The sequence below is a fragment of the Capra hircus genome, chromosome 11, assembly GCF_001704415.2.
Source record: "Capra hircus breed San Clemente chromosome 11, ASM170441v1, whole genome shotgun sequence".
NCBI classification, from domain to species: Eukaryota; Metazoa; Chordata; class Mammalia; order Artiodactyla; family Bovidae; genus Capra; species Capra hircus.
The window spans coordinates 62,947,880-62,960,453 of NC_030818.1; positions in this window are offsets into that span (position 1 = coordinate 62,947,880).

The following is a 12,574-nucleotide window of genomic DNA, read 5'->3' on the forward strand; positions in this document are numbered from 1 at the left end:
AAATAAAGTACTCTCCTCTCTTCTGGGCAGTCATTTTAGGGAGGGAAAAAACCTTGCCTTACTGGTAGACATATATAGTGGTTAACATGTTTAGACTTTACATGCCCAGGTATAAAATGTAGGTAGTAACTGTTATAATTAACTGTGGACTCCTGGAGGGCAGGAATTTATTCCTGCATCTAATTAATTCATCTTTGTCCTTTGTGCCCAACACAGCGACTGGCTCATAACAAGGGCTCAATTATATGTTTCTTGGACAAGTGAATGAATCCAAAAGCATTACTTAGTTTACAAGCCAAGCATCCATTTCTGTCTGCAAGACTGTCTTGACTCCAGGCTTTTCTTACAGGTTTGGGTGTGGGAACTGGTCCAAACCAAGTGATTATGTAAGCTAACATGTCACACCCATGACTATAGTCCAGCGCTTAGAGCAGTGCTCCACACACATGGATTTCCAAACCCACATAAGTTAGAATGTATTCAGTCAAGATGCTGATTTCGAATGCTGCCACCTCCCCTCCCTCTGGGCACAGCTCTGTAACTTCCCACACCTTGTGAAGTCCCAGCAGAGGCAGAGCAGAGGGAGACCAGTCTGGGCCTGCGATGGGGGCAGTGAACCCTAGACCCATGACTAAGGCAACACCTGAGAATAAAGGACCAGCAGACAGAAACGAGTTTGAATCAAAAAGCCAAGAAAGTGTCGAATTTGGGTGGTGTTTCCATGGAAAGATCAGACCCCCCCATAGAAAGAAATCCTGAGAAAACTATAATAACCAGATGGGACATGGTCAGAAAATCCAGGTAAAGTGAAAGTTGCTCAGTCGTGTCCAACTCTTCGTGACACCATGGACTATACAATCCATGGAATTCTCCAGGCCAGAATAGTAGAGTGGGTAGCTGTTCCCTTCTCCGGGGGATCTTCCCAACCCAGGGATTGAACACAGGTCTGCCTAATTGCAGGCGGATTCTTCACCAGCTGGGCCAGCAAGGGAAGCCAGAAAACCCAAACTGAATTATATTTGCTTAAATGAGTATCACTCCACCAGCCTGTTTTATTCATTTATATATTTTTGTCTGTGCTGGGTCTTCACTGCTGCATGCAGGCTTTCTCTAGCTGTGGCGGGTGGGGCTGTTCTCTAGCTGCGGTACACAGGCTTCTCTTGTTGTGGAACAAGGGCTCTAGGGAGCATGGGTTCAGTAGTCGTGGTGCACAGACTTAGTTGCCCAGCAACATGTGGAATCTTCTCGATCAGGGGTCAAACCTTTGTCCCCTGCATTAGCAAGCAGACCACTGGACCACCAGAGAAGTCCCAGCCTGTTTTTTCAAGGAGACTTTACCGCAAGCCCTTTTGTGCATATGAGAGTATGTGCGAGAGAAGCCTACACATAATGTGGTAGAAGGCGTCCCAGCTTCTGCCCGTAAGTGGCTAAAGAAACAGAGCCGATAGGGAAGGAGAAAGCAAACACTGGCCTCTCTACCAAATAGCCTAGATTGGAACCCCAGCTCTCCTGCTGATCAGCTAACTTTAGCCAAATTAGCAACATCCCTGCTTTTAACTTTCCTACTTTATAATGTAGATAATACCAGTCCCCACCTCGCGGGGTTGTGGTGAGGACTGCCTGAGTAGGTGCATATTGGTGTGGGTTCAGTTCAGTTCAGTCACTCAGTCATGTCCGACTCTTTGCAACCCCATGGACTACAGCCCGACAAGCTTCCCTGTCCATCACCAACTCCCGGAGTTTACTCAAAACTCATGTCCACTGAGTGCGTGATGCCATCCAACCATCTCACCCTTTGTCGTCCCTTTCTCCTCCCGCCTCCAATCTTTCCTAGCATCAGGGTCTTTTCAAATTAGTCAGTTCTTCACATCAGGTGGCCAAAGTATTGGAGTTTCAGCTTCAACATCAGTCCTGCCAATGAATATTCAGGACTGATTTACTTTAGGTTGGAGTGGTTGGATCTCCTTGCAGTCCAAGGGACTCTCAAGAATCTTCTCCAACACCACAGTTTAAAAGCATCAGTTCTTCGGCGCTCAGTTTCTTTATAGTCCAACTCTCACATCCATACATGACCACTGGAAAAACCATAGCTTTGACTAAACAGACTTTTGTTGGTAAAGTAATGTCTCTACTTTTGAATATACTATCCAGGTTGGTCATAGCTTTTTTTCCAAGGAGCAAGCATCTTTTAATTTCATGGCTGCAGTCACCATCTGTAGTGGCATGGGTTAAAGAGCCACAAAAGATTTGTTATTTCTTCCACCAAATAGTGAAGCCTATTTCCCCTCCCCTTGAGGCTGGGCTGTCCTTGTCACTGGTTTTGACCACACGATCAGCGGAATAATGGCTTCCCCACGAGAGTGTGGAAGTTGGATGGCAGTTTCATGGATGGGACAGAACCTTCATAACAGATAGGATATGATCAGAAAATCAAAATTGAATTTATGTTTACTTAAATGGATATCACTCCACCACCCAAGATGAGGGCACTGGCAAATCAGGTGTCTGGTGACAACTTGCTTTCTGATTCAGAGATGTCTATCTTTTCTCTGTGTTCTCACGTGACAGAAGAGGTGAGGGAGCTCTCTAAGGTCCCTTGGGCCCCTTTTATAAGGGCACTAATCCCATTTATGAGGGCTCCACCATCATGACCTCGTCCCTTTTTGAAGGCCTCACCTCCAAATACTATCACATTGAGAATTAAGTCTCAATTATGAATTTAGGGGCATACAACATTCAGTCTATAACAGCAGGTATTATCACATCTGTGTTAGTTGGGATTATTGTTGAACAAATATTCCTCCTTTCACCCTCTCACTGTGAGCAGAGTGGAGTTGGCCTCATGACTTTATTTAGCCAATGGGATGTTAACAGTGATGTTGCTGAACCTAAACTTAGGTCTGCTCACTCATGCACCATAAAGGCACTCTACTGACACTGGGTTGTGGTGAAAGAAAGTGCAGGGTTTTATTCAGGGCACCAAGCAAGGAGTCCAGGGAAGCTAGTGCTCAAAACACCCGAACTCCTTGATGGGTTTCAGCAAAGCATCTTTAAAGGCCAGATGAGGGGAGTGTCACTTAATCAATCTACAGTCTCCAATAGGTTTGAGGCCTACATACTCATGGTCACATGGTCATCAGGTAGTTAATTTCCTCTGTTTGGTGGGGTTTTAGCATCTGTAAAACAATTTAGAAAGTGTGCATCAGATACTGTCATGTAGGTGCTTCAGAGAAGGGCTAAAGCAGAGCAATGGAGAGGGTTCTGTCCTGGGAAGGCCCCATAGGGTTCTTCTCAGTAACAGTGACATAAGCAGAGACTTAAAAAAAAAAAATCTATTCATTTGATTGTGGTGGGCCTTAGTTGTGCTGTGCAATCTTTTGTTGTTGCTGTTGTGGCACGTGGGATCTTCAGTTTCAGCATGCGAACTCTTAGTTTCCGCAAGTGAACTCTTAGCGACAGCATGTGGAAGCCGGTTTCCTGACCAGGAATCAAACCCAGGCCCCTTGCATTGGGAGTCTTAGCCACTGGACCACCAGGGAAGTCCCAAGCAGAGGCTTTAAATGCCAACTTGGACTTCTGCCATTACCACAATATACTCAGGAGGCCTGGAGATTTCAAAAGAAAAAGGGGTGTATTAGCAGAGGCACCTAGCCACCCCACAGACCTTTGAGTGTGGTCATACACAATCACTGTTTTATGCCACTGAGCTCTGGGGTGGTTTTTAGGCAGCAACAGCTGACTGATACATAATCTTTACATGAGAAAACTGAGGTTCAGAGAGTCTCGTTTAAAAACAAGAAAAGCTCATGGCAATGCTCATAGTAGAGGAAGCTTTTTACTTAAAGAGTCAAATGAGAGTCTCTATTAGTTTCCTAGGGCTGCCATGACACATTATCACAACTATGTGGCTTACAACCCTGGAAAAGTGTTCTCTCACAGTTCTGGAGCCTGGTCTGCTCCACCAAGGGGTCAACCCTACCATGCTCCCTGGGAAGCCAGGAAGAGTCCTTCCTGGCTTCTTTCTAGTTTCTGGTGGTTTCCAGCAATCCTTGGTGTTCCTTGACTTGTACAGATATACCCTGCTTTCCAAAAGTTCACTTTATGAAAGATCCATATTGGTACCTGTTTTCACTAACTGAAAGAAATCTGAAGAGAAACTTTGCTTTTACCCAAAAAAGGTGAAAAGTGAAAATAGTGTTTAGCATTTGTCTTGCAAGGAGATCGAACCAGTCAAGTCAATCCTAATGGAAATCAATCCTGAATATTCATTGGAAGGACTGATGCTGAAGCTGAAGCTCCTGTACTTTGGCCACCTGATTCAAAGAGATGTCTCATTGGAAAAGACTCTGATGCTGGGAAAGATTGAGGACAGGAGGAGAAGGGGATGACAGAGAATGAGATGGATGGATGGCATCATTGTATCAGTGGACATAGTTTGAGCAAACTCCAGGAGATAGTGAAGGACAGGGAAGCCTGGCGTGCTGCAGTCCATGGGGTTGTCAGACACATCAAATAAATGATAACAAGTCAAGCAGCAAAAATGGCCCTGCCAAGCTCCTTCCCGGGGAACTATACTCAGTATTTCATCATCAAGACACCATAGCTTTGAACTGTGTCTGTGAGCATCTGTGCTTTGTCTCGATTTATTTTGTGCATCTGTTAGCAAGATGTGTCCTAAGGTAATTGCTTCTTCACTTTACACGATCTTGGCTTATGAAAGGTTTCCTAGGAACTCTCTGCTTTCAGATAGGAAGGAAACTGGTAGCTGCATCACTCCATTCTCTTCCTCCATTCTCACATCCTTTCTTCCCCACCCATGTCTTTGCATCTGATTCTCCTTCTCCTTTCTCATAGGAGGATGCCAGTCATGGAATTTAGCTCTCCATGCCCCAATCTGGGAGCTTCCTTTGTGGGTCAGCTGGTAAAGAATCCGCTTGCAATGTAGGAGACTTGGGTTCAATCCCAGGGTTGGGAAGATCCCCTGGAGAAGGGAAAGACCCCAAAGAGTGATGTTATCTTAACTAATTACATCTGCAAAGACTCTATTTCCAAATAAGGTCACATTCTGAGGTTCTGAGTAGACATGAACTTTATGGGGAGGCACAACTCAACCGAGTGCAGTTCCTCTGTTTAATATTGAAAAATCAAAGAGATTGTTAGGCAGAGTGTGCTCAAAAGAAAACTTCAGGCAAAAATTCAGAGGGCATGGTTTAAACCTTGAGGGAAACAGGAGACTTGGGGTAGAAGCTAAGACTGAATCTGTACGTAGATATTTCATACATCTGTGATGGCTTGGGAGCTACAAAAGAGCACTGTTGAGTGCTTTTGCTCTAGCTTGTATAAAAGTGAGCATTGCTTAATTTGAATAAAACTTTCAAGCCATTTTAGACTCTTACACCATGAGGCACCATTTTCCATCCACTGATTTCTCTGTCAGAACATTTTGTGATGCGCTTTTGTCCCCATGAGCTCCTCACAGGAGGTGAGAAGCCCTGGACACCACCTTCCTAGTACCTACTGTCCTCTGGATGATTAATTTCTGGGGGAGTGTATTTCAGAAGTTTGGGGAAACAACCGGATGTACCGTGTGAGTCTTGGCAAGAATACTTCTGAATGTCTACAAACTGGCTATTTCAAAATCAAACCAGTGTGCAGACAAGTGCGTGCATGCTCAATCAATCAGTTGTATCTGACTCTTTGTGACCCTATGGACTATAGCTGGCCAGGCTCCTCTGTCCATGGAATTTTCCAGACAAGAATACTGGAGCGGGCCGCCATTTCCTTCCAGACAAGACAAAGCTTGAAATCCTTGGCTAAGACATTGTATGTGCCAAGTTCAGATGTAGAAGACACCACTTCTCAGCCTAGTTGATCCAAATACAAAACAGAATACAAAATGTTCCTACAGTATCAAGTCCCACTGGCTCAGATTTACTTTAACAGGCATGGGGACTGGAGCCAGGCAGTGAAAGTGAAGTGCAAGGGTGAGTCACTCAGTCATGTCCAACTCGGTGACCCCATGGACTGGGGCACCCCCAGACTCCTCTGTCCATGGGATTCTCCAGGCAAGAATACTGGAGTGGGTAGCCATTCCCTTCTTTAGGAGATCTTCCTGACCCACGGGTGGAACCCAGGTCTCCTGCATTATAGGTGGATTCTTTACCATCTGAGCCACCAGGGAAGCCCCAGTGTCAGGCAGACCTGGATGCAAGTCCCATTTCTGCTCCCCAGTAGTGATGAGACCTTGATGTGTACCTGCTTTGAGCCTCAGTTTGGAAATCTGCAGAATGGTCCTAACATCCATGTTAGATGGCTGTGTGAGGATTAATGACAGAGTAAGTGTAAAGGGCTAAGAACAGAGCCAGATCTGTAGTGGGCCTGCACAATGTCCAAGTTCTGTTCTGTCGCCCTTATCTTCCTGTATAGAGACAGATGCGGAAGGATGGAGAGGTATCGCCATCACTGATGTCACAGAGTCCCCAGGTGTCAGGATTGTGCATCCTTATTTTTTCATCCCCAGACTTTGTCCTCAGCACATACAAAGAGCTGGGGCAGGGAGACACCAGAATGGGGAACTTGGTAGGAGACTGACTGGACCATGCAAAGATGAGGGATCAAAGAGACACAAAAGCACCAGGGAAGAAGTGTTTGTTTTCTCTTTGGTACATGGTGGGCTTTTTGGCTTTATGGGAAGAGGCTGAGGCTTTGATGATCCTGCAGAGGAAGAGTGGAAGACTGAAGGCTGGCTAAGGTGGCAGGCATCAAGAAGAGGTGCAAAGGGGGCTGAGAGACTAGGAAGATGGATCAGGCCAGAAGAGCCTGGAGCAGTCCCCTTGGGCCAGACCAGGAGAGCAAGGCAAGTCCAAAGAGGACAAGTGGAGCTGAAACAAGCTAATCTAGTCCAGGTAACAAGAAGCTGGGCCACAATGTCTGGGCCACTTCGCATAACAATTAGGGCTGATTTACAGAGCTCTTGCCACAGCTGTATATCAACTCCTTTAATGTGCATTACAGCTCTACCAGGCGGTTACTGAGGCCCAGAGAAGTTGCAGTTGCCAGTTCCAAATACCCTTACCTCCTGGTATGATGCCCCTGAGGATTTCCCTGCTACACTGAACCTTCAAGTTGTGAACTAGGGCTGCCCTGTCTGATACTTACCGGGGAACTTGCTTTTGGAGAACATGTTTCTGCAGCTCAGCCTTGGCACCCCATGCCCAAGGTGGTGGCATTTGCCCCTCCACCACCGGAAACAGACACAGAGACTCCAGCCACACCCTTAGGTCCTGAACCACCCAAGCCTGCCCCTTCCTGTCTGTCCTCCTAGGGCAGGGAGAAGGCTGGCATGATTCTGGTGGTGATGGAGGACGGTGAGGACATCATCCCAACTCCTGAAGACACAACAGTTGTGTGTGTTACAAAACTGGGAAGGTTTAAGGAAGCAAATCTTTTTTGTTCTATAATTATGGTGAGTAAAAAATTCAAAGGGCAGATACCACTAGGAGCAAGAAGTAGGCACTGACTTGAACTCACATTAAGTCTAAATGATTCTGAGAGGTGAGTTCAGAGCAACTGGGGTGGGGTTGAAGTGAGGGGCCAAAAGAATCCACAGAAGGAAGAAAAGGAAGGCTCAGTTAACCAAAATGAACAATAGTTCCTCAGACTAGTCCTGCCTGGAAGCACTCTTGAGGTCCATTTCCTAAAATCTCCAGATTTCAGCCAGGACAATGCAAGCCAAGCATCTGACTGAAGGAAGAGGGTGGGTGAAAGTAGTTGGATTCACTCACCGGACACAGATTTGCCAGAAAAGGAAGTGGGGGTGTCAGGGACATTATTTCCACTTCCTGGATACACATTCAAACATGGAACAACGAAGTCCCAACAGGACAAAGCAATAAATTAATCGACCACCCCTGGGGGTACCACACCCAACACAATTCAGATGAGAGTAAGAACTAGAAGTTGTATTTATAAGGCTTCTAAAGAGCATTGCCTAGCTGCTACCTTAAATCTAAAGGACAACAAAGACCCTTCAAGAACACACTTTTTTTATTTAAAGCCAGCTCTAAGAAGATTGAACATAACCACTTTGCCTTTTAATAAAATTAAATAAATTCTGGTTCACTCAGACTGTGGAACAAACACTATGTGACCTCTCCAGAAACTTAGCTGTTTCTAGGTGGTGGTATGGAATGATTATCAAGATCAATGTGAAAAAGTCAGAAGCAGAAAAGTTTGGATAGCCCGCTACATGGTGTGCAAAGTGCATTTAACTGTATGTGTGTGTGTTAGTTGCTCAGTCATATCCAACCCTTTGTGACCCCATGGACCATAGCCTTCCAGGCTTCTCTGTCTATGGAATTCTCCAGGCAAAAATACTGCAGTGGACAGCCATTCCCTTCTCCAGGGGATCTTCCTGACCCAGGGATCCAACCCAGGTCCTCTGCACTGCACGCAGATTCTTTATCGTCTGAGCCACTTTGGAAAAAATTTTGGAATAATACATAAGTAAAAGAATATAAAATAAAATTTTAAATAATTTTGAATGATAATGAAAATGTAATTCCAAACTCAGGCAAGGCAAAAGACTCTCGGCCCCCTTCCTGATAGATTAGTCCTGGCTTCACTCACACGTGCCAGCCTGCTGGGTTCAGGACTGGGGATGAAAGAGGCTTACGTTCCAGCGGTCCCCAATCTGGCCTCATTTACTCTTCCTTCACACTGACCTCAGCCTCCTGTTTATCAATTGCTTCAGGACCTTTTTTTTTTTTTTTCCCCAAAAAACAAATTAAGCCACAGTTGCTCATCTGTTCAACAAAGTCTGCCCACTGTGCAGTCTGTGGCTCTGCAGGACTGGGTGTTGCAGAAAACCTGCTGGCTGTGAAACAGAAGGGGAGTTGTTTTATTTCAAGCCAGTAGTTTCCAGCACAAGCAAGCATATTTCTTGTTTAAAAAAAAAAAAGGTGAAGACTTAATTCCTCTATCTCTTAAATTAAGGAAAAAGAAAAAGCATACCCTTTTCTTCGTACAAGGTGGTGATATTTTTCTTGCAGGGAGTCACAGATTGTCCCAGGAAGAAAAACTCAAATGCTGTTCAATCCCAGTTTCAAATTTGGTCCTGGGCATTCCCTTTGAGGAAAGTTGGGTGTCTGCCCAGGAAGTTCGGAACAGTGGCCAAGATTCACTCACATCTGGGATAGAAGACCTCCTGGAGAAGGGGCAGGGAGGACCTTGGCATTTACTGAAGACCTACTGTGTGCTGGGCTCTGTGCTTGCTACTTCTACCATTATTACATTCATATCACACTTACTCTGTGAAGTAGATATTGTTAGTTTGCTTGTTTTACAGAAGGAAACTAAACCTCCAAGTGGTTATGTATCTCCCCTGAGGTCATACTCTAGAAACAGCCCAGTATGTAGTGGCTTAAAACAGCACATTATTATTGCTTATGGTTCTCTGAGGCTCAGCACCTAAACCACCACCACCACCACATGCTTCTCCTGACTTTTCTGCTGTGCTGTCTGGTGCTATGAGCCAAAAGTGTGAATGGGCATCGTGAATGGGCGTCGCAAGGCAAGCTCAGTCACCATGAGGCACTGAGATTCAGCCAAGGCCAGTCAAAGAGGAAGCCTTCCCTGGGCGACTGAGGTCACCCCCCAAGAAGGCCTGAACAGGGTGTGTCATTCTGCAGCATCACCGCATCTTTCAGTCATCTCTTGAACACTTCACTGGTGGCACTAGTGACCTGGGTTTGACCGCCAGCTAGAGACCTGGGTTTGATCCCTGGGTCAGGAAGATCCCCTGGAGGCGGAAATGGCAACCCACTCCAGTACTCTCACCTGGAGAATCCTGTGGACAGAGGAGTCTGGAGGGCTACAGTCATGGGATCTCAAAGAGTTGGTCACGACTTGGCACGCACGCACGCATGAACACTCATTGGTGCCAGTCACTGCCTTTCTCCTCTTCTCATTCTGTACACCACTTCCCTGGCCTCTTACTTTCACTCCTCCAAGAGTCTCCTAACCCCACCTCCAATGCAGTCATTTGCTTCAGGCATTCACTGAATGAAGAATCTTTACCATTAAACTTTTTTTTAAAGATTTTAAAGTTGAGGGGAGGAGACAGCCTAAAGAATCTGAATGCTGCAAATTGGAGAGTTTAAAACACAATGACTTTAGACAAGGGCCTGGAAATGGCCTCAATCAATGTTTATTGAAAAATTAAGCAAACTTTACCTTCCTGCTGTTGGTAAATAAAAGGATTTTTTTTCTAATAAGCTAATCATTAAAAGAGATTGCAAGAGGGAGTCAAACTTAATTAAGAGGGTAGTTTTCAAACCTTGTTTTCAATCCATTCCAAGTAACAGGCTTCTTACAAATTTCAAGAGTGCCTTAGGTATTTGTTAAAGAAAGTCTAAGATTGGTCTCCCATCTCCATCGGACAGGATTTCATATCAGTTAATTTATGTTGGTGCTTAAAAGCAACAACACTATTCAGCTTTGAAATAGTCCTTCTCCTAATTTTTTTATATTCAAAATGATCTTTAAACTTTTCACCTGTGTGTGTGTGTGCGTGTGTGTGTGTGTGTGTGTGTGTGCTAAGTTGCTTCAGTAGTGTCTGACTCTGCGACTGTATGGATTGTAGCCCACCAGGCTCCTCTGTTCATGGGATTCTCCAGGCAAGAATACTGGAGTGGTTTGCCATGCCATCCTCCAGCAGATCTTCCTGACCCGGGGATCAAACCCTCATCTTTCTTCTCCTTCATTGGCAGGTGGGTTCTTTACCACTAGTGCCACTGGGAAGCCACCATACACCAAAAAGTGCCCTGGCAAAATGTAACTTAAGAATAAAATGTTGTGCCTTCATCTATCAAACAGAGATAGTAGTGGGTGTATCACTACTGTATCATAGAGGGGTCACTGAGACTTAAATGAGATTGGTATATAAAAATATTTTGAGCAGTTTACAGCTTTTCCCTCTAGGTTTATTACCTGGTGTCCCTAGCCCTACTCCTGATTCTGTCTATAGTCTTTTCTTACCACCTGGAAGTCAGTAGCATTTATTGCCTCAGGTGAAGTGCAAGTTGCTCAGTTGTGTCTGACTCTGTGATCCCATGGCCTATACCCTGATGCTGGGAAAAACTGAAGGCAGGAGGAGAGGGGGATGACAGAGGATGAGATGGTTGGATGGCATCACTGACTCAATGGACATGAGTCTGAGTAAACTCGGGGAGTTGGTGATGGACAGGGAGGCCTGGCGTGCTGCAGTCGATGTGGTTGCAAAGAGTTGGACACAACTAAGCAACTGAACTGAACTGCCTGGACTATACAATCCATGGAATTCTCTAGGCCAGAATACTGGGGTGGGTACCCTTCCCTTCTCCAGGGGATCATCCCAACCCAGAAATCCAACCGGGGTCTCCTGCATTGCAGAAGGATTCTTTACCAGCTGAGCTAACAGTTGGATTATCCGTTGGATGATTGAAAAAACAATTAAAAAAAAAATCTATTTTGGCTTTATTGACTATGCCAAAACCTTTGACTATGTGGATCACAATAAACTGTGGGAAATTCTTCAAGAGATGGGAATACCAGACCACCTGACCTGCCTCTTGAGAAACCTATATGCAAGTCAAGAAGCAACAGTTAGAACTGGACATGGAACAACAGACTGGCTCCAAATAGGAAAAGGAGTATGCCAAGGCTATATATTGTCACCCTGCTTATTTAACTTCTATGCAGAGTACATCATGAGAAACGCTGGGCTGGAAGAAGCACAAGCTGGAATCAAGATTGCCGGGAGAAATATCAATAACCTCAGATATGCAGATGACACCACCCTTATGGCAGAAAGTGAAGAAGAACTAAAGAGCCTCTTGGTGAAAGTGAAAGTGGAGAGTGAAAAATTTGGCTTAAAGCTCAACATTCAGAAAACGAAGATCATGGCATCTGGTCCCATCACTTCATGGCAAATAGATGAGGAAACAGTGGAAACAGTGTCAGACTTTATTTTTCTGGGCTCCAAATTCACTGCAGATGGTGACTGAAGCCATGAAATTAAAAGACGCTTACTCCTTGGAAGGAAAGTTATGCCCAACTTTGACAGCATATTAAAAAGCAGAGACATTACATTTTCAACAAAGGTCTGACTATGTCAAGGCTGTGGTTTTTCCAGTGGTCATGTATGGATGTGAGAGTTGGACTATAAAGAAAGCTAAGTGCCGAAGAATTGATGCTTTTGAACTGTGGTGTTGGAGAAGACTCTTGAGAGTCCCTTGGACTGCAAGGAGATCCAACCAGTCCATCCTAAAGGAAATCAGTCCTGAATATCCATTGGAAGGATTGATGCTGAAGCTGAAACTCCAATACTTTGGCCACCTCATGTGAAGAACTGACTCACTGGAAAAGACCCTGATGCTGGGAGAGATTGAAGACAGGAGGAGAAGGGGACAACAGAGGATGAGATGGTTGGATGGCATCACCGAGTCAGTAAATTCTAGGAGTTGGTGATGGACAGGGTGGCCTGGTGTGCTGTAGTCCATGGGGTCACAAAGAGTCGGACACAACTGAGAGACTG